The 20,482-nt window shown below is 39.9% G+C and overlaps 4 long non-coding RNA genes across 4 annotated transcripts; 2 read left to right on the top strand and 2 right to left on the bottom strand.

The window, feature by feature from the left end:
• The first annotated feature begins 3,123 nt into the window (after window positions 1-3,123).
• Window positions 3,124-4,466, top strand: LOC120716508. Its single transcript, XR_005691958.1, has 3 exons — window positions 3,124-3,947; window positions 4,106-4,351; window positions 4,431-4,466. It is a non-coding gene; the product is annotated as an uncharacterized LOC120716508 (long non-coding RNA).
• Window positions 4,467-12,015: 7,549 nt separating this feature from the next.
• Window positions 12,016-14,309, bottom strand: LOC120716490. Its single transcript, XR_005691940.1, has 2 exons — window positions 14,056-14,309; window positions 12,016-13,803 (listed from the first exon to the last, which is right to left on the bottom strand). It is a non-coding gene; the product is annotated as an uncharacterized LOC120716490 (long non-coding RNA).
• A 379-nt stretch (window positions 14,310-14,688) lies between these two features.
• Window positions 14,689-17,939, bottom strand: LOC120716494. Its single transcript, XR_005691944.1, has 3 exons — window positions 17,699-17,939; window positions 15,106-15,197; window positions 14,689-14,707 (listed from the first exon to the last, which is right to left on the bottom strand). It is a non-coding gene; the product is annotated as an uncharacterized LOC120716494 (long non-coding RNA).
• A 254-nt stretch (window positions 17,940-18,193) lies between these two features.
• LOC120716493 lies at window positions 18,194-19,780 on the top strand. Its single transcript, XR_005691943.1, has 4 exons — window positions 18,194-18,302; window positions 18,633-18,801; window positions 19,139-19,383; window positions 19,512-19,780. It is a non-coding gene; the product is annotated as an uncharacterized LOC120716493 (long non-coding RNA).
• The last annotated feature ends 702 nt before the right edge of the window (window positions 19,781-20,482 follow it).

Genomic DNA, 20,482 nt, shown 5'->3' with positions numbered 1-20,482 from the left:
CTCTACTACTGTTACTGTTACATTTCACTGTGTGTTATACTTGTATAACTATGCATGTGACAAATAAAGAACCTTGAACCTCGAACCTTAAAACTTTCCTTTTTGCTAAAGCATATAGTTAGGGCTGGACCAGGTGAACTGTTGGATCTGCGCTTCAGCAGGCCCGCTAGTTCAAAGACTTATCACCCATGAAGAAAGCAAGACGAACAGTTTAACCGGTTTTACTTGCTAGCAAGGGGAGCCTTTGGCAGCATCTCTGCCCTCTGTCTCAAACGACTCCAAAAACCAGGACCCCCCTCCAGCCTTTTATTCTGTGACACTCAGTTTCACAAACACCCATTGTAAACCCCACCTGTGGTGCGTCACGCACTGAGTGTGTGTGTGTGTGAGTGTGTGTGTGTGTGTGCATGTGCGAGCACGTACATGTGTATGTGTGTGTGCACATGAGTGAGTGTGTGTGGATGTGGGTGTTTTTGTGTGACTTTCTGCTGATCACAAAGGGTCATCTTCCCTCACCCTATATATGGCTCAACCCCTTTTTAACAGTCTCACCATACACAAGGTGAGGACATAAAGGGCAGGAAGTAAAACATTTCACCAAATAAGGACAGAGAATCTTCACATAGGATGTCCCTACAGTTAAACCCCCACCCCCACCATTCAACAGGCTGGGGAGGGATAGAAACAAAGAATATCTTTAATCATACAATTTAAAGCAAGGCTTACAAATTTAAGTAAAATAATGACAACATTTAACAATTTCAACCTAACATGACCCTGAATCCTCCCTTAGTTATGCTGCAATAGACGTAGGCTGCCGGGGGATTCCCATGATGCATTGAGTTTTTCCTTTCCAGTCACCTTTCTCACTCACTATGTGTTAACCCTTTAGAGCCGATCGGAGCGGGCACGCTCTGTTTTGCGTAACTATTTTTAAATCCCGGTAGCACTGCAACCACGTAAGCTAGCGCAAAAATTTTTTTTGCATATGAAACCGGAGGAGTTGTACTTACATCTTATGCCATCAGCTTGTCCTAGGTCACGGTTTCCTTCCACATAAAGTTTTGCAAAAACTGCATAAAAAGTGCTTGCAAAAGGAACAAAAACATAATATTCCAGAAACACGCTTTGCCGATCCGATCAGCTGTTCATAACACTTCCTACGTTGGAATAGACGTCAGCGCGAACTTTTGCATTTCCGCCATTACCTGCCCGAAACCGGAAGTGACGTCATTTTCGCGGAAATGTAGTCTTTTTTACCATCAGGGCCTCAGGGCCTATACTGGTCTTTTTAAAAGTTATGTTTGACTTTATGACTTTCTGTGTCGTTTCTGGGATGCTTAGGACTCATATTGCACTGCTGGAAATAGTTTATTTTGATGCATATGCTGCTTTTTGCAAATTTGCAGTATAATATTTATTTTCGTTTTTCCTGCAGTGTATAAAAATTGGTGTATTTCAAAAATAAAACTATGAAGACACTCAAAATAAATTTCTTGTGGTAAGAAACTATTTTGTGCAACTTTTTTGTATTTACAGTTTTGAGGGATAAGCCTCTTAAATTTCTCTAACTACAAATATATGTTAAAAAAGCAAAAACGATTTTCAATTTTTTTGTAGTTTATTGCACTTTTTTGCAATTTATGTAATTACTGTGCACTTAATGCATACATATTATTAAAATCTGGGCTATAATGGTTGTATTGATGTATAGCAACTTGAAATGCTCCCAAAAATGGCTCCACAGCAGGTAAAAATATAATATAAGCTCTGGCGGACTTGGTTCTATGGTAGGTCTTAAAGGGTTAACAGACCTCTCTGCATTGAATCATATCTGTTATTAACCTCTGTCTCTCTTCCACAGCATGTCTTTGTCCTGTCTTCCTTCTCTCACCCCAACCTGTCGCAGCAGATGGCCGCCCCTCCCTGAGCCTGGTTCAGCTGGAGGCTTCTTCTTAAATTATATTATTATTAACAATTATATTAATTATTATTAATGTAATATAAAGTATATTATGTAACATAAAGCCCCTTGAGCCAGCTGAATATGTAAGTGAAGTTCATTTTTATCCACAGTTAAGTTAAATACAAATGCCCAGCAAGTTAATTCTTGTAAGAAGCGGTGGAAGCAACACTGATGATCTGTTTGGAATCAATGATAGTGTTTAAAGTCCAACATCTAGTGACCATATATAAATCATGCGTGAGGATGGTGTTAGTGTAAAATGTGAATTTCTGCCTCTGTCACTGAGGGGGACGTCCACCACATGGAAATCGATTTGTTTTCCAACCAAACTACAGATCACTGAGAGCAGAGGAGATTAAATTTCTCAGCTTTTCAGAGTTTACATTGTATAAATGCATTTACACTGTTAAATTGCGAGGAATTGATTCAATCACTGAAATAAGATATATAAATTAAGGGCAACTACAACAGTTCTTCCTTGTGTAGGTTTTTGCATTTGTCACAGCGGACTTTAACCACACTCATTTTTTACTGCTCTTGTCTTTTATGTTTGTGTGTAAGTTTTAAGTAATAGTGTTTTCAGAGTGTATAAAGAAAAAGGAACTATAAACTCATTATAGTTACACTGAACATGATTTTGGCATGAATATAAAAAATAAGTTACCCACTTCTGTGTTTGAACCAATAGAAAGCTGGTGCTCAGAGGAAGAGGGCGGGCTTTACTTGGTGTCAGTGACAGAAATGAAAAAAAGCTCAAATGAGTGAGAAGGACGATGAAGGAAACATCTGTGCTGTGTCTGCTCTGTAAGTAGAATCTCTGTGTTTGTTTGAATTCTTGTACTTTGACTGTCTGCTCTCCTGATAACTGATGATGGAGGAGAAGACATGAAAAACAAATCAGGCTGAATTCAAGTTCAAACACCACGAGGACCAACTGCAGGTCTGAACTGACTCTTTATCTTTGCTCAGGAGTCGAGGAAACACAGCAGGCAGTGAAAAGATCAAATCATTCACTCATTATATCAACACAGCTGCACAGTGGACACATGACTTTACATGTTTTTTTATATTGATGTAATGTGGAGATCATAACAATCAGAAGGAAACAATAATTGTATTCAGATATGTTTTTTTTGGGGGGGGGGGAAAGAAGTAAAGGAGCTTGAAGTGTCCAGAATGTGAGAATAATTGGACTGTATTTGTTTTTATTGTGTTTTATTTTTTTAAACACTTTCAAGTCTTTTGATGTCCAAACTTCATTCTCCTCACCAACAGGAGTGAGTATGTAATCAATTAGATTGTTTGTTTGACTTTTAGTCTTTTTGTTAGCAATTAAGTATGCACAGTTTTCATTATATCATTTCCAAATTTTGTGTGATGGAAGATGCCAGTAAAAGCTCAAGCTGATTTAATTTTAGTGAATATTTGGTCAAGGTCACATCAAATGTGACTTTGAAACAATTTAAAATATTAGATTGATTTAAGGTGTTAGTGGTATCTACCGTTACACAGACCGTGAACTTTATATTACCAACGTTTTTAATGGTTTTTTATGGACCATTTTTAAAATCTACAACAATTTACTAGGCCTTGGTAGACATGAGTACACCACTTTGGTATTCAATGCTTCAAGAATTTGGTCAAAGGTCAAACATGACAATGGTATAAAAGCAGGCTGTTCAGACATGTCGTAATAAAAATGTCAGGAAAAAAGTAATTAAAAATAATAAAAATAAAATAAATAAAATAAAATACAGGTTTTAGTTTACCCTTTTTACTCTTAGATGAGTTGCACTCTGAATGCTGTTATTGACACGTTGCAGACATCAAACAGAAGAAGGAGTAGCTATATACGCGAGAGACGAGTTTGTGTGTTTGTCAGCTGTTTGTGTGGAGTTGTTCTTTATGTTCACTTCAAATCAACCTGAGTGTCATTTCTCTTTAGTTCTGATCTCACTGCTGAGCTGCACAACAAACCAAGGTCAGTAACCTTCTTCTGTCACAGTTTAAACCTGGTAGATCCTCACTGATATGACCTGATTGGGTTCATGTTTCAGAATCAAGCAAAACATCCTTTTAACACTTTAACACAGACACAAAAATATAACCGAGCAGCGTTTTTCATTTTAACCCTCACAGCTCGTCTGACTGTGAGTCCCAGCAGCTCTCAGTTCTTTGAATATGACTCTGTGACTCTGAACTGTGAGGAGGACGACAGCTCTGCTGGATGGACTCTGTGGAGAAATGGAAGCAAACATTGTCGAGGCCAGTTGGCAAAGCCAACCAGATGTCACATCAGTAAAATCTTCTCATGGGACAGTGGAGTTTACTGGTGTGAGTCCAGAGAGGGTCCCATCAGTAACATGGTTAACCTGACAGTCACTGGTAAGCTGAGTGTGTGGAGTTAGTGTTGATAAAGCTGTGTGTAAATGGATGAAATGCTGTAGTTTGTCTCTGTGTTGAGGTGGATCAGTGATCCTGCAGAGTCCTGTCCTCCCTGTGATGGAGGGAGATGACGTCACTCTGCTCTGTAAAACAAAGACCACTCCCTCCAACCTCCCAGCTGCTTTCTATAAAGATGGCTCCCTCATCAGGAAGCAGCCTACAGGTCACATGACCATCCAGCGAGTTTCCAGGTCTGATGAAGGCCTCTACAAGTGTGACATCAGCGGTCATGGAGAGTCTCCATCCAGCTGGATCACTGTCACAGGTGACACACTCACCTGTCTGTGTTTCTGCAGCTTTCAACATTCACAATGTGACGACAACTTAATGACTGTGTTTGCTTTATTTTAGGGAACAACACCACCACACCTCCACCTACATCCACACCTCCACCTGCATCCACATCTCCAACTACACCTACCTCTATATCACTCTCTCCTGTCATTCTCTCTGTGTTGTCCTCTTTTGGATCAGTCTGTGTTGTGGTTCTACTGGTGTTACTGGTTCTGCTGGTGAGACGATGTGTTCATAGGAAACCTGAAGGTGAGACTCAGACTTCATGATCTTACAAGATATGTTTTTTATGAATGAGTAAAAAATTTACTATTATTTTTTTTGTTGGACTGGATTGTAGTGTTTAAGTAATTTATGTTCTTTAAAATTACAAATTACAGAAATAATTCTCCAAACGGTTTTCTTCAAGTCTAAATTCATTTGAAATTAATTTTTAATTCATTCAAAGAACAATAATAACGACAGCTACAAAAACAAACAAAAAATAAGCAGCAAATGATAATTTCACAGACTACATCACACATAGTGACATCAAGCCATCACATCAATCAATCAAACAACACAGAGGTAACATTGTCTTTTTATGTCAGTTAGTAAAATTGTGGTGGACCAGTGGAGGGCTCCACTCACACCCAGTTCTCAGGAAGTATTGTTGCTGTGTTTTGGAGGGAAAGTGTTCAGTTCTGTGGTGATGAGTAATAAACGAGCAGTGTTTCGAGAGCTCTCGTGTCGTCTGTGTTACCCTCCACATTGGTGACCCCTGACTCGAACATGCTGCATCCGATGGTGGCGCCGACTCCGCTCTGGATGCATCAGCAGCCCCATACGGTAAAAAAAATACATTTTTCCTGGCCAAATATATTTCAAATATATGGTAAATATATTTACCATATATTTGTGATGCTCCAAAAAAATATATTTTTGAAATTGAAAATATATTTCTTTCAAACCAAAATACATTTCAAAACATATTTTAGGGTGAAGAAAATACATTTCCAACCTTACAGTAGAATGTATATCAAAGTATCCTTTATTTAAAATATATTTAGTGCAATAATGATGATAATGATAACAATACTAAAAGTAACATGTTTTATGCACATCTGCAAAAAACAGTTGGATTCAAACAAAACAGAGTCAAAGGTCTATCACGAATTAGGTTGTTTTTCAGTTGCTTGGTCTTGCAGTCTCGGCTTACTGTTCTGTCTACCAGTAGCTGGTGTTTTGCGCCTCTGGTATTTTTGCCAATTCCTTTCTGTGTCCCGCTCATGTATTGACCCATGTGCCTGTTCATCTTAGCCGATATGATGCCTGACAGGAGCTTCCATGTAGTACTGAGGCAGGTTATTGGTCGGTAGTTGGAGGGGACCGGTCCCTTCTTGGGGTCCTTGGGGATCAGGACCGTCCGACCTTTGGTTAGCCATTCCGGGTGTCTCTCGTTAACTAGCAGCTGGTTCATTTGTGCTGCCAGACGCTCGTGGAGTGCAGTCAGCTTCTTTAGCCAGTAGGCGTGAACCATGTCGGGCCCTGGTGCTGTCCAACTCTTCATACTGGAGACCCTTTCTTGGATATCTGCCACTGTGATGGTTACTGGACCCTGTTCAGGGAGGTCGGTCTGTGGTCTGCCCTCAGATCCACTAGCCACTGAGCATTGCCGTTATGGGTTGCGTCCTTCTCCCATATGCTCTTCCAGTATTGCTCCGTCTCCAGCCTTGGTGGTGCTGTTCTCTTATTATTATTGTTCCCTTGCCACTGAGAGTACACCTTTGCTGGTTCTGTGGAGAACAGCTGGTTGATTCTTCTGCCTTCTATCTCTCTGGTGTACCTCCTCAAGCGGCTGGCCAAGGCTGTGAGTCTTTGCTTGGCAGTTTCCAAGGCCTCAGGTATGGACAGCTTGCTGTATTTCTGTTTTGGCACGTAATTCTTCCTGTCAGAGTATGCTTCTACTTTATAATAACAACGGTAGCATGTTTTGGCACGTAATTCTTCCCGTCAGAATTATGCTTCTAGTTTATAATAACAACAGTAGCATGGTTTGGCACTTGTTTGTAGAAGCAGTCTGCATGCCAAGGTGCTTAATTTATACAGCTGTCACCACTGAAGTGATTGGAACACCTGACTATATAAACTTTGACAATGAACTCACTCCATTATAGTTACAGTATATATTTACTGAATATATTTACAGATACATATATTGACATTTATAGATCAACAGAACACAGGGAGAAAGAACTGAAAAAGAAACGTGTACAAATTATGCACATTTGTCGCACAGGTACTTGACCAGGCTGCTCTCATATTGAGCACATCCAAAATGTGCCCATCTGGAACAAAACTCGCACTGCACCTGAAGAGGGAGAAGGGGGGGGGGGGTGTAAGTGTGTTAACCAACAATGAATTTGATGAGAAAATAATTACTGCAGTGGCTTGCAAAAGTATTGGGCCCCATGAACTTTTCCACATTTTGTCAGATTGCATTCACAAACATGAATCAATTTTATTGGAATTCCACGTGAAAGACCAATGTCTCTACCAGTCTCTAGCTGGTAGAGACAGACCCTAAAAGACTGGCAGCTGTAATTGCAGATAAAGGTGGGCTGAATAATTACGCACACCCCACTTTTCAGTTATTCATTTGTAAAAATTGTTTGGAATCATGTATGATTGTTGTTCCACTTCTCACGTGTGCACCACTTTGTATTGGTCTTTCACGTGGAATTCCAATTAAAATTGATTTGTGTTTGTGTCAGTCTCTGTGACCATGTTTCGTCCTCCGCCTCTCTTGTGTGGTTGTCCCACAGAGCTCAGCTCTAGGCCCCCTTCTCTTTTCTTTGTATCTGCTCTCTCTTGGATCTATACTGAGAAAACACAGCATTGCATTTCACTTCTATGCTGATGACTGTCAGATATGTCCCTCCACAGAAAAAAGGCACATATTCCTTACAACCATGACTTCAGTGTCTTGATGACATTAAGGCTTGGATGTCTCTTAACTTTTTAAAATTCAATGATAAAAAGACTGAGGTGATGACTTTTGGTAGCCCCACTGAGATGCCAAATGTATATTTAGATTCCTTGGCTCAGTATGTTCAGCCAACTGTCACAAACCTGCTGGTCAAAGTGGACTGTAATGAGAAAAGATGACATTATATGCCATGGTAAATGCACTGCCTAATTGTTACCTCTCCCCACTGCCTTCAGTGGCAGGCAGCAGGAAACAGATCCGGAGGCAGAGATGATCTTTAAGTTTAACATTACTCACAATATTGCCAAAGAGTGATATGGAATTTAAGCACAAGCACGTTTCAGTAACTTATCTTTCTTGTAGATCTGTGCTCCAAATAAAGAACTTTATGCTGACAAGATTATTAGTTAAAATAACAAATTTTAAGTTACAAATCAATATTGTCTGCATGGACAGATATTCCACATTCCATAAATCATCATTCAGGTCCTGCATCAATACATTTCCATATTTTATATCTATAAAAAACTGACACTTGCTAGACTCTATCAAAGGTGTGAGCATCACAGAAGATGCCTTTGTGTCAAAGTAGCTGAGGATAAAACAGAGAAAAACACAAGTTGATTTTCCTGGCCTGGGATTTTATAAAAATATTCTGCAGTACATCAAAAACGAAAGAAAACCATTAATCAACATATGAACCTCAGCTGATGCTGCTGAAGTGAAGCAGAGCAAAGTTACAGAGGTTTTATTAGAGACACAGCTAAGCGTTTTGAAATTTCGCATAATTTTAAAAGTTAAATTTTAAAAAGAATTTGTTCAGTAGCCTATTGAACAGCAAAAATGAGACTTTCTTTTCAGAATTATGTAAAAGGGAAAAAACAGCGGCCGACAGCGCTGCAAACAACGGTAGACTTGTGCGTAATAAACAAGCGAATAATGCAGAAAATAGATTTTTTTGACGGGAAACTGTTCTTGAAGTACACATAGACAGAAAGACAGAGAGAGAGAGAGGGAGAGAGCTGTGCATGAAGTGTGATTTTATTGTTGTGGAAGTAAACAGCAAAAGTCAGAGGAAATTATCACGATGTTTATGTGAAGGGTTGGATCTGCTTTGCTGCTGGTTTAGTCAATATTGTTTTGAGAGAGAAAAAACCTGCAGCTTCAGAATCTAGTGGACAAAGGGCGTGAACACAAGCACGGACCCACCGAAACATCAGCGAGCTGTCGGCTTTCAGCCCCGACCGTGTCCGTGCTGTCGGGAGAGAAAGGCGACATCTCGCTGATTCTGATCCGTCGGTGGATCCACGCTTTGTGTTTACGCCTTTGTGCAGAATCGTGTTCCTGCTCTCATTTACTATTCAGCTGTTTGGTTGTTGTTATTTGTTTGAAATTTTGTGAGGTTTATCCTGAAATTCTGGCATTTTGGTCAAAATAAATTTGTATTAAAAAATCAATTCAGGATTTTAATGAATCGATATCACATTATCACAAGCCAGAACCGATTTAATCGATAAATCGATAATTAAAAACCCATGTGTAATGTTATAACGTTCTTTGCAGATATATAAGTGATCTAAAAATTTATACTTGCTTTTAAAAGTTTATTCTTTGGCCACCCACGCTTCAGCCATCTGCTGGGGGTTGTGACCACCACTGCGCTATTAATTCTGGCCTATGTTGGGACATAATCAGCCTTCAAATGGGGCCTCGAAGGATGCAGATGAAGTATAGATAGATAATATAAGTGTAGATACTTACATGAAAACAAACATAATAACTTCATACTGTCACTGGGTTAAACGAAAGGAGTGTTCACAAGAAATCAGCAGTATCAAACTGTGACAATAAAAAAGCAATCAAGAATGATTTGATGTGAATCTTTGGTAATGCATGGGGGAAGCTCTGTGCCAATTTTTATCAACGCTACGGATTTTATCCGTTTCTGGATGCAATACCTTGGCCTCCAGTAACACTATATGGAATCTTAGAGTCATTTTGACCAGGATTTCTCCTTTAATGGAAATATTAAGCAAATATTTATGACTGCTTTCTTCCATGGTTGCAATATCTTGAAAATCAGAATATCCTGTCCCAGAGTGATGCTGAAAAACTCGTTCATGCATTTATTTCTTCTTGTTAGGAATATTGTAATTCATTATTATCAGGATGTTCTTTTTTGCTTGGGACAACAGGCAGGATACGATGGCTGCTGTTTTATCCATGTGTGGATGCACATGCCCAGCTCCCAAAGTGTACCAAATACTGTACGTCCCTCCATCCAACCACACACTTAGGGACTGTGACCACCCACTGCACATGCTCCACCGTGGTATCACTATGAATGACAACATCATCCAGGTGGCAAACAGCATATGCAGTGTGAGGACGCAGCTATCGCTACAGCAGGTGCTGAAAATGCCCGAGTCTTTAAACAAACCTACAGAAGTGTGATGAATGGTACAAACCCTGCACTCACTTCTTAATTACCTGAAAGCACCTTAAAGACAACCGGCCCCTCTCAACTGCGACAAATCATCTGGAGAAAAGGTAAGCATAGGAGACCAAACACTGAGGAACAAATCCTCATTTCATCCTATGATAACAGCATTTTCACCATTTCAGCCAATTCCTTTTTGCACAATTTGTCTCTTGTGCTTAGGCAACCTGTAGGGCCATGAACGCACTTTCCAGGCTGCGTTTCAAATTGGTGCTGCATGAGAGTCTTGCAGATGGGTCGGGGGATGACCACATCTGCAAACTACTGTTGCAATGCAGGAACATCTGCTTATTGGAACGTGTGAGATGCTAATCACAATGCATCTTAAACACACTCATGTTAAAATGTCATGCCCACATCTTGTTTTTAAGAAAAATTAATCATCTTTTCCTTGAAGATCATTTCAGAGTTTTTAATGAGCTGCAGGAACCGTGCCGAGAGCAGCCAAGTCTCCTCCTCTGATAACCTCCACATGTACCACTAAAAACATTTAAATTAGTTTGAATCGGAAATCATGGCTCCAACTACTTGCTGTGAGACCATTTCTTTATTTTTCACACCAAACTGTTTAATAAGACAAACTTTACACAGAGTTAATCAATTATAACTGATGCTTTAACATTATCAGGATTTCATAATGCAAACTTCAAATCAAAAGGCAAACAGCTGCAGAACATGTGGATCAAAATGAATTCATTAAAAAAACAGCGTGGACTTCAAGGATACAGTAAATACACTAAAGTGAAAGGAGGATCCAAAAATAGATGTTTAATAGGATTTGAATTAACTAAAATTAGTCACCTGTAATCTTTAAAATGGTTCTGATGTGTGCTGCTGTTTTTAACTTTTAACAGTTCTTTGCTGCCACTGTGAATATTGTGTTCTTTCTCTATTAAATAAAGGGTTACACAGCCATCACTGCTCCAGCTTCTGGTAAAAAAAAAAAAAAAAAAAAAAAAAAGGTATTACCTGGAGTACAGCCCAAAACCAGTTCAGCTTGAGTTTCTTTTTCTGGACATAAAGTCACAGCAGGTGTTGTTTCAAAGCTGGTGGACAGATTTAGTTCATTTTGGAGGATTTAAGAGCAACTGCTGTGAAAATATTTGCTTGTTTGGGAGAAAAGGATTTAAGAGAAGATTTTATCACAGCAAAAGTTTAAATATGAATGAAGGATTGAAATTTAACTGAGGTGAAACATGCAATGAATACATAAAAAGAAGTTAATTTGGAAAAGCTAAAAAGTTCAAATAAAAGAAATGATTTACATATCCATATTTGATTTTTGATAGAAATACCAGTTGGTTAAAAAAAGAAGAAAGAAAGACATTCCTATAACTTTATAGTACAACTACTAAACACTACTGTGTCCTAAGGGAACAAAGGGTTAAAATGTAACAGGGATAACATTTTAGAGAATTAAAATCCCTCAAAGGAAAAAACAAACTTGATATGCATATCTATACATGCACCTTCCTAAATGTAACATTCAGGATTATTCACTGCAGCTCCAGAAATCAGAGCTACCTCATCAGATCCAAATGTGGCATCAGCTGACACTCTTTACAGGAGATTCCATCTGAACTCTGTGGAGCCTGATCTCAAGGTTTTTAAGTCTGACCCTGAAACCAGAAGAGGATCTTTCTCTCTCTTCAGATTCATTGTGATCCAGTGATTTCAGTCCTGCATGATCAGGCTGATGTTTGCACAGAGCAGATAATGAAGTGAAGGTTTTTGCACATTGGTAACAGTGAAACAGTTTATTTACAGTGTGGGATCGTTTGTGTTCGGAGTATGAACTGAGATTCCTGAAGCTCTTGTCACACTGGTCACAGCTGAAGTTCACTTCCATGTGTGTACGTTCATGTTTGTTACAGTGACCTGATTGTGAGAAGCTTTTGTCACAGTGTCTGCACTTGCATGGTGTCTCTACTGTGTGGATTTGCTTATTCTTGTTCTTTAAGCTCATGTGCAGTGGTGACGGATGACCCACACTGGTCACAGATGTGCTTTTTGAACACACTGTGGAATAGTTCATGTATTTTTAATGCACTTGGTGTGGAAGCCTCTCCCACATTCTTTGCAGTAGTTCATTTTGTCTCCAGTGTGGATACGTTGATGTGGTTTTAGGTCCCGTTGATGATTGGAAGTTTTTCCACAAAGGTCACAGAGAAACGTTTTCCCACCACCACAGCGACGACAGGGCTGAGAACTGGATCCATCTGTGTTGCTCTGCTTCTAAACAATGACAGCGTAAGTGATCTCTGCCAATGTCCAATTACGTTTTACTGTTTACATTATAACACTCAGCTTACCGAGCAAAAATGATTCTTCATTTTCCAAAACAGTTCATTCAGAATAACTCCATAGGTTTACTGATCAGACTTGTTCCAAACAATCAGGTTAAAATTACAAGATAAAAAATCAATACTTCCTCACAGTAACTGCACTTGTAGAGTTACTTTCTGGTGTGGATCTGTTGGTGTTTTTTCAGGTAATGTGGAGATTTATTTGTGGAGACTATTTATTTACTGGAGCCAGAACGGGGTTAGTGTGTCTCTCTGTGCTATCTGTCAGTGACTCCATGAATTGCTGTGCTTTACATTTTCAGTGTTGTGGTGGAATATTTTGACAATTCGGAAAAAAAAATATTCTACATAAGTTCAGTGTATGCAGCTGAATGATTGAGTCATTGAGTGTTTGTTTAATCTTCAGGTTCTGTTTCCTAAGATCATTCTTGTTCTGTGAGGTTTAAACCACACACACTGATGCTCATGTAGATATCAGATCAGCCATTTATTGATTCAAATGACAACACAAATATGTGATGATCTGAGTGTACATGTTGCTCTGTAGATTACAGAGCAGAGATGGCCAACGCGTTACTTGTAACAATCAGGTTAAGATTACAAGATAAAAAAACTCAATACTTCCTCACAGTAACTGCACTTGCAGAGTTACTTTCTGGTGTGGATCTTTTGGTGTTTTTTCAGGTAATGTGGAGATTTAAAAGTCTTCTCACACAGGTCACATTTATAAGGTCTCTCCTCAGTGTGGGTAAACATGTGTATTTGTAGTTGTGCATCTGTTATAAACAGTTTCCCACACTGATCACAGTAGGAAAGATCATTTCCAGTGTGAATGCGTAGGTGACTATTTCGGTACTTTTTTCACTGAAAGTTTTTCCACAAAAGTCGCAGCTATACGCCTTAATTCCAGAGTGGGTAACTAGATGCTTCTGTAAGTTTCGACTTTGACCAAAAGCTTTACCACACAAGTCACAGCTGTAAGGTTTAACTCCACTGTGGATGAGTTGGTGACTTTTTAAGTATCCAGCCCAGGCAAAAGACTTTCCACACAACTCACAGCTGTAAGGTTTAAATCCACTGTGGATGAGTTGGTGTTTTTTTAAGTCTCCAGCCCAGGCAAAAGACTTTCCACACAACTCACAGCTGTAAGGTTTAAAATCCACTGTGGACGAGTTGGTGTTTTTTAAGTCTCCAGCCCGGGCAAAAGATTTCCACACATGTCACAGCTGTAAGGTTTAACTCCACTGTGGACGAGTTGGTGTTTTTTTAAGACTTCAGCCCGGGTAAAAGACTTTCCACACAAGTCGCAGCTGTAAGGTTTAAACTCCACTGTGGATGAGTTGGTGACTTTTTAAGCCTTCAGCCCGGGCAAAAGACTTTCCACACAACTCACAGCTGTAAGATTTAACTCCACTGTGGACGAGTTGGTGTTTTTTAAGTCTCCAGCCTGGGTAAAAGACTTTCCACACAAGTCGCAGCTGTGAGGTTTAACTCCACTGTGGATGAGTTGGTGACTTTTTAAGGATCCAGCCTGGGTAAAAGACTTTCCACACAACTCACAGCTGTAAGATTTAACCCCACTGTGGATGATTCTGTGGTTTTTTAAGTCTCCAGCCTGAGTAAAAGACTTTCCACAAAACTCACAGCTGGATGCTTTAACTCTACTGTGGATGAGTTGGTGTGTTTTTAAGTTTCCAGCCCGCGCAAAAGACTTTCCACACAAGTCACAGCTGTAAGGTTTAACTCCACTGTGGATGATTCTGTGGATTTTTAAGTCTCCAGCCTGAGTAAAAAGACTTTCCACACAACTCACAGCTGTAAGGTTTAACTCCACTGTGGATGCGTTGGTGTGTTTTTAAGGTTTGAGCCCGGGCAAAAGACTTTCCACACAAGTCACAGCTGTAAGGTTTAAATCCACCGTGGATGATTCTGTGGATTTTTAAGTATCCAGCCTGTACAAAAGATTTTTCACACAAGTCACAGCTGTAAGGTTTAACTCCACTGTGGATGAGTTGGTGTCTCTTTAAGCCTCCAGCCTGGGTAAAAGACTTTCCACACAAGTCACAGCTGTATGCTTTAACTCCACTGTGGATGAGTTGGTGTGTTTTTAAGTTTCCAGCCTGGGTAAAAGACTTTCCACACTCATCGCAGCTGTAGGTTTTCTCTCCCTTTCTTCTGTGAGGTTTGTCGGCCTCCTGAGAGCACTGACTTCTTGCTCCATGTTGGTCCTGCAGTGACAGAGATACAAACAGAGGCAGTGAGTGAAATGCAGTCCTGGAACAAACTGAAACTCCCTCCATTGGTGGAATCAAACATGTCAACAAACACCTTGTTGGTGTGTTACCACCACCTTCTGGTGATGGTGTCACATTACAATAATGTGACACAATGAGAGGTATAATTAAAATGACATTAGGAAATATTGATCAGCAGAGAAAATCTTTTATTTCATAAAAAATTCAAAGTTCAACTGATGATATTGTTGTTTCAATGTGTGTAGATAAAATATGATCTTTGTATTTTCTTGTGACTTCTGTGGTTTCTGATTTTGAATGTAGATTCTGTATATATGGAGGAGCCCAGGATGGAAGCTGCTCTTAACAGAAAACTCTAATACTTTTCTCACCTTTTGTGTTGAAGACATTGTTTCCACTGTAGTCGCTGAGCTGAGTCCAAATGGCTGAAATTGTTCCTCTGCTGCACCACCAGACTCGTCTCCTGTTACTCAGCAAAAAAGAAGTACACACACACACACACACACACATTAGGGGTGCAACGATACAGAAAATTCATAGTTCGGTTTGATACTTTGGTGTCACGGTTCGATATTTTTTCGATACAAAAAAGTGTTCATGCTTTTTTAATTGTCATTTATTAAAGTTATAAATATATAATTTAACTCAAAAGTACAGTTTTTAAATTTAATGTTGCTGAAACAATAAAGTAATAAAAAAAAAAAATCTGATCGAGAAATCACTCATCTTTGGAAAAGAGAGTTCATTACAGAGAAATGGCTCTTTCCAAAATAAAAGCTATACTATACGCTTCTTCTGGGCTATATTCTCATCAGCATATTAAACATGTCAGGTCCCCATAAGGAGAATCATGTGCTAACAGCTGTCTAAATGACTCGGGTAAAGTTTGTAGCATGCATGCTTGTTGTTTTTGTCTGCTTCCACTTGTCTTTGCACTAGGATGATGTCGGCGTAAATGTGCAGTCATATTCGTTGTGTTCCCACTAGTACTGTCAGCGTTAATCTGAAATGACGTTAACGCCACAACACGGCAAATCTCCGTTAACGAGCTACCGCGGATCGCCCCGTGCGTGGGGTTGGACGCCGTCAACACGTTAACGAGCAAACTGCACTAACGCAGTAGTTTCCACCCATGTAATTGAGCATTGTGTGGCACATCCGACATACTGTTTTACTTTTGTCCATGACGCGCATACCTTCAGAGTCATATGTCACATGAAGACCAAAATAGTTCCAAAGGCCAGATCTGAATGAGGGTGGGGGAGGTTCAATTTGCCATGTTGCAATCAATGACTGTATAAAGATGGACGACGCGACACCACCTCCTCCCATTATGCAAAAATGAAGCCAAAATATCCCGTTTGTGGAGGCTGCCATCTTGCAAATTTGGAGCCAGAGTCTGCGCAGTAATGACTTGAGGTGGAGCGACTGTGTAACACTCCCGCCCACACGCCCGCTGGACGTGACCGCAAACACGCCCCCTACACTTTTTACGTAGCACCTGCGGCTTGAGTTTTTTTGCTGGTTTACCACGACTGACAACTCGTTTAATTAAGGTAAATACAACCATGTCACTGTTATAAGAAAAGACACACAGCTTATCATCTTATAGTTCTAAAATCGCTCTGTTGTTAATTCGTTTGCTAGATTAGCTGCTAGCATACGCACTGTGTTGGAGGCTTGTTGCTAGCTAGTTAGCGATGCTACACACCTGTTACTCTAATAGTCTGTGTTATTGAAGGATCAGCACTCCTTATGTTTTTTTTATCCATTTTTAGACAGCGATGAGATCAGCTGCACACTCCACAGAGGCCCAGAGTTACTGTTAATATCAAAAATATAATGCTGTCCTTTGAGATTTTAACATTTAAGACTGAGTGTAATGGATCTAAAACGGTTTAAATCTCTAGTCTACAGCCTGGTAACATGGAAACTTTAAAAACAGCAGCAGAAGGTTTCAGTAGTGTAGTCTAATGTGTTCTTTTCATTTAATAATAATCCGTATTATGTATAACAGCTACATTCACCCTGGAGAGAAACTAGTGAGGGAGACCATCAGGACCGAGCTGGGTTTCTGGGTCCAGAGGTTTGGAGAAACTTCTTCCCTTTCTTTCATCACAGCTGTCCTGTGCCAGAAGTTCTGTTGACCCACTGAAAGAGGCTTCATTTAAGAAACACCAGGAACACTGAAGCTCATCGCATTGATCAAGCAGGACTCATGATCTTCACCAGCAGCTCCCTCACAGGGAAATCTTCAGCACTCCTCTGTAGGCCCGCCCCAGAAGATGGATAAACCCAGCGTTTCATGAACACTGTGATGAGACCTCTGGTTTGTGTAATGTTATAAATACTCAGATACTCCCCAGAGGCTCTGGACCTTTACATAAAGATATTATATTCAGTCCTGTATAAAGTTATATATTTAAAAATATATGATCCTCTCTGGTTACTCTGGTATGAATAACTCTGCATCACTTTATGGTAAATAACACACTATGTGCAAAAAACTGCAAAAAACTGTTTGTAGTTCAACATACAAGTGACGACCTTTGACCTTCATAAGGTTTTATTTAATTGTGTTAGAGAAACTCAAGCGTGCTCTTCATGCAGCTGAGTACATCAAGTGTTTAAAACTATGACCTCAGAGCGCATCGAAAGCCTTTTGGCCCCCTTCTCAGCAAGCTTCCACTACTCTCACCCTGGAGTTGCGCTCCCCCAGGCCTGTGGCTTCATGTCCTGGGGTGGGGGTTGGTTGTTCTCCTGCCCTGCACCCCATCCTTTTGTTCATATTCCAAGACTATTTTTCTTTATGTATTCTTTCCCCCCAGCAACCGCCATATTATGATGTTGCAAGCAATCACAAACTCTACAGTCTGTCTAACTCCAATGTCTACCAAGCAATCTATTATTCTCAACAGAGCTAAACTCAGCATAAACTGAACCCACATTAAAGTTAGCTCTTACCTTTAGACGAGCCCACAAACCGAGAGAAACTCCGTGATGAAGCTGGAACTCTTTCCAAAAACAGGAAACAGATCAGGGAGCAGAGACCCACGTGGTTCACGCTGATCTCAGCTAGGATCCAGGAGACAAGGGTGTGCAGATCGATGCAGATATCGATCCAAACGTTGGTAGTGGTATATGTTCCAGTAAGTTTACTACTTTACAACCGTTTCATGAAAAAGCAGCTCTCTCTGCTCGACTCCTCTCCTGAACACACACTTTGCTCCGCCCCCTTTATCTGGCTCCGCTGTGATTTGTTGCTGTGCGGTCACGTGACTCAGCTGCACAATGCAACCCCGTGGAGTGTTATTTCAAAAGTAGCGCCAATCTCCTTTTCCTAAACTCTTTTCCTTGGCCTCGATGAAAACGTCATCGTGGGGAGGACAACTGCTGAGAAGTCAGGGAAAGAGAGGAGCGGTGCTGAGAATTGGAACAACCTTGTCACTACCGAGAAGGGTCTGTCTGCAGCCACTGTGGAGCTCCACAGTAGCCGGAAGCACGTGACCTCCACAGTAGCCATAAACACGCATGGATACCGTGGAAGTCTTGCAAGTTGATCGCAAAGGTTGGTTAAGTCTTTCTTATATAAATTTGCCGTTAGTGATTTCATAATTCTAGGAATCGTCTAGTTTTCTTACAATGATCATGTTGCCACTTTTTTTGCGTTACAACAACATTCCTCCTTATTTTAATGTTTTTTCATCGTGCTGTTATATGACTGTTATATGTCAATAGAAACATGTCTCACAGATTGAAGTGTCTTTTAAAAATTTGGTTTTTTTTTTCAAAAATTTTCTTCCCAAATCTATTACATGCCAACTGTAAATTGTTATTTCTGCTAAAACCTTAACTTAAATGTGTATATGGTGTTTATCTGTTTCTCTCTGTGTTTTAGATGCACACATCAATCTGGAATTCGGGCTTAAAGCCAGAACTGCAGGAATGCAACACGTGTTGCAGAGGACTCTTTCACTGCCCTCTGTGCCCCACTTTCAGCCCTACTGTCAGGGCAAAGATTGAGGAGCATCTAAGTGTGCATATAAAAAATGCTTTGCCTTTCAAAGGTATGTTTGTATTAAATATACTTTATAGTTATAAATATGCACTTTTTTAAGCACTTCTGCAGTATCTTTGTTGACTTAAAAGTTGCTGTTGATATTGTACAGTTCAGTGTATTCATCTGCAACAAAAATAGTGTTTTTTATAAAATATATTTTTTATTTACTTTTCACCACTTTTCTTGACATAACTTTTGTGATCCATACCATTTTGCTTTCATTATTGAGGTTGGCTTGGATGTTTTTGTTAACATGTACAATCTGATTGTTAGACAAATTGATTGCATTCTATACAACTACATTTAAATTACATCTGTTTGTTTGTTTGTTTTTTTCTCTATAGATAAAATGAGATGCCGGTGCAGGCAGCCTTGTAGGACAACAGGACACTTTCACTGCCCTGTCTGTAAGATTACAATCATACGGCGTGGGGATATGGCAAGGCATTTATTGTCTTGTCAGCATTCTTCAATGCCAAGTCAGCCACCATTATCAGGACTGCTCCCCGCTGAACTCTCCGAGGAGACCCGCATTCCTCCGGCAGTACTCTTCGAGGAGCCCCGTCTCCCCCCCAAGGTTTTGTCTTCGGTATCTGAACCATTTTCTGAGTCTTTGTTAGAACATTCATTGGCTCTACCCTCTGTGTTCAATAAAACTGCAGCTGATGGAAAGTCCATGAAAATGACATGCTCTCACTGTGGCCTTACTCTTCGTAGCTCTGGCAAGCTATTTGCACACTGGAGAGAGGAAGCCAAAGCTGTGCTTGAAGGACAACACGTGCCCATTTTCAGACTGAAAAAGCGCAAGTTCCAGGAAGTCAGTCAGGTCAGTATTCACTTTAAACAGTAGTGTAATTACATGGTTAGTGACATTTGAATAACTGTTAAAAAACTGTTCTGCAACAGAGAAATAACTATGTTTTCATCCCCATTTGCCTGACACAGGAGCCAGCAGTTGTTGAAGATCTGCGTCCTGCTGTGCACTGGGTTGTCCAAAATAAGGCACTTTCCGTGGACACGTAACAATGCCCAAATATCTGTCCTTAAATCAAGGGGACCAGCAGAGGGTCTTAAGAGACATGTCAGAGGAAGAAGACACTGGAGCAAGGGACTTGTTCCTCTCTTTTTCAGTTTGCAAAGGACATGGAGCTCTTTTTGAAAGCATGTGCTGATGAGCAGGGGCTAAGGGTCAGTGCTATGTTTGACATGTAATGGACAAATGAAGGCACTGGCTGTGTTTGTTTAATATGTTTGTTGTTGTTGTTGTTTTGTTTTTGCATAGTACAAAATTCCAATTAAACTTATTTCAAAATGTTGTTCACTTGATTCTGTGTCCATACTTATAATAAAGGATTACAGTGAAATAGCATTACATGTAACAGCATTTTTTTTAAACTTGTAATTTCAAAATAAAAAGCTTATTGTTGATATTAACAGTAAAGAATTGTAATCAATAATATTTTTATACATTTTAAACATTAACACTCTGGGCTCTATCCTGGCCATTTGTGGACACTTCACTTATTCTTTTTTTTGACTACTGCACTGCAGTGGACCAAAACAATGACACGGGTTTGATCTTAAGGATCTAATAGTTGTGTGTGTTGTGCATGACATTGCCACACAAATATGTATTTGCAAGATAGAGTAGAATAAATTATGACGCATGAAATATTACATAGGCTGCA

The sequence above is a fragment of the Simochromis diagramma genome, unplaced genomic scaffold (genome assembly GCF_900408965.1).
Source record: "Simochromis diagramma unplaced genomic scaffold, fSimDia1.1 OVJJ01000776.1, whole genome shotgun sequence".
Taxonomy (NCBI): Eukaryota; Metazoa; Chordata; class Actinopteri; order Cichliformes; family Cichlidae; genus Simochromis; species Simochromis diagramma.
This window is presented reverse-complemented; position numbering and strand designations above follow the sequence as displayed.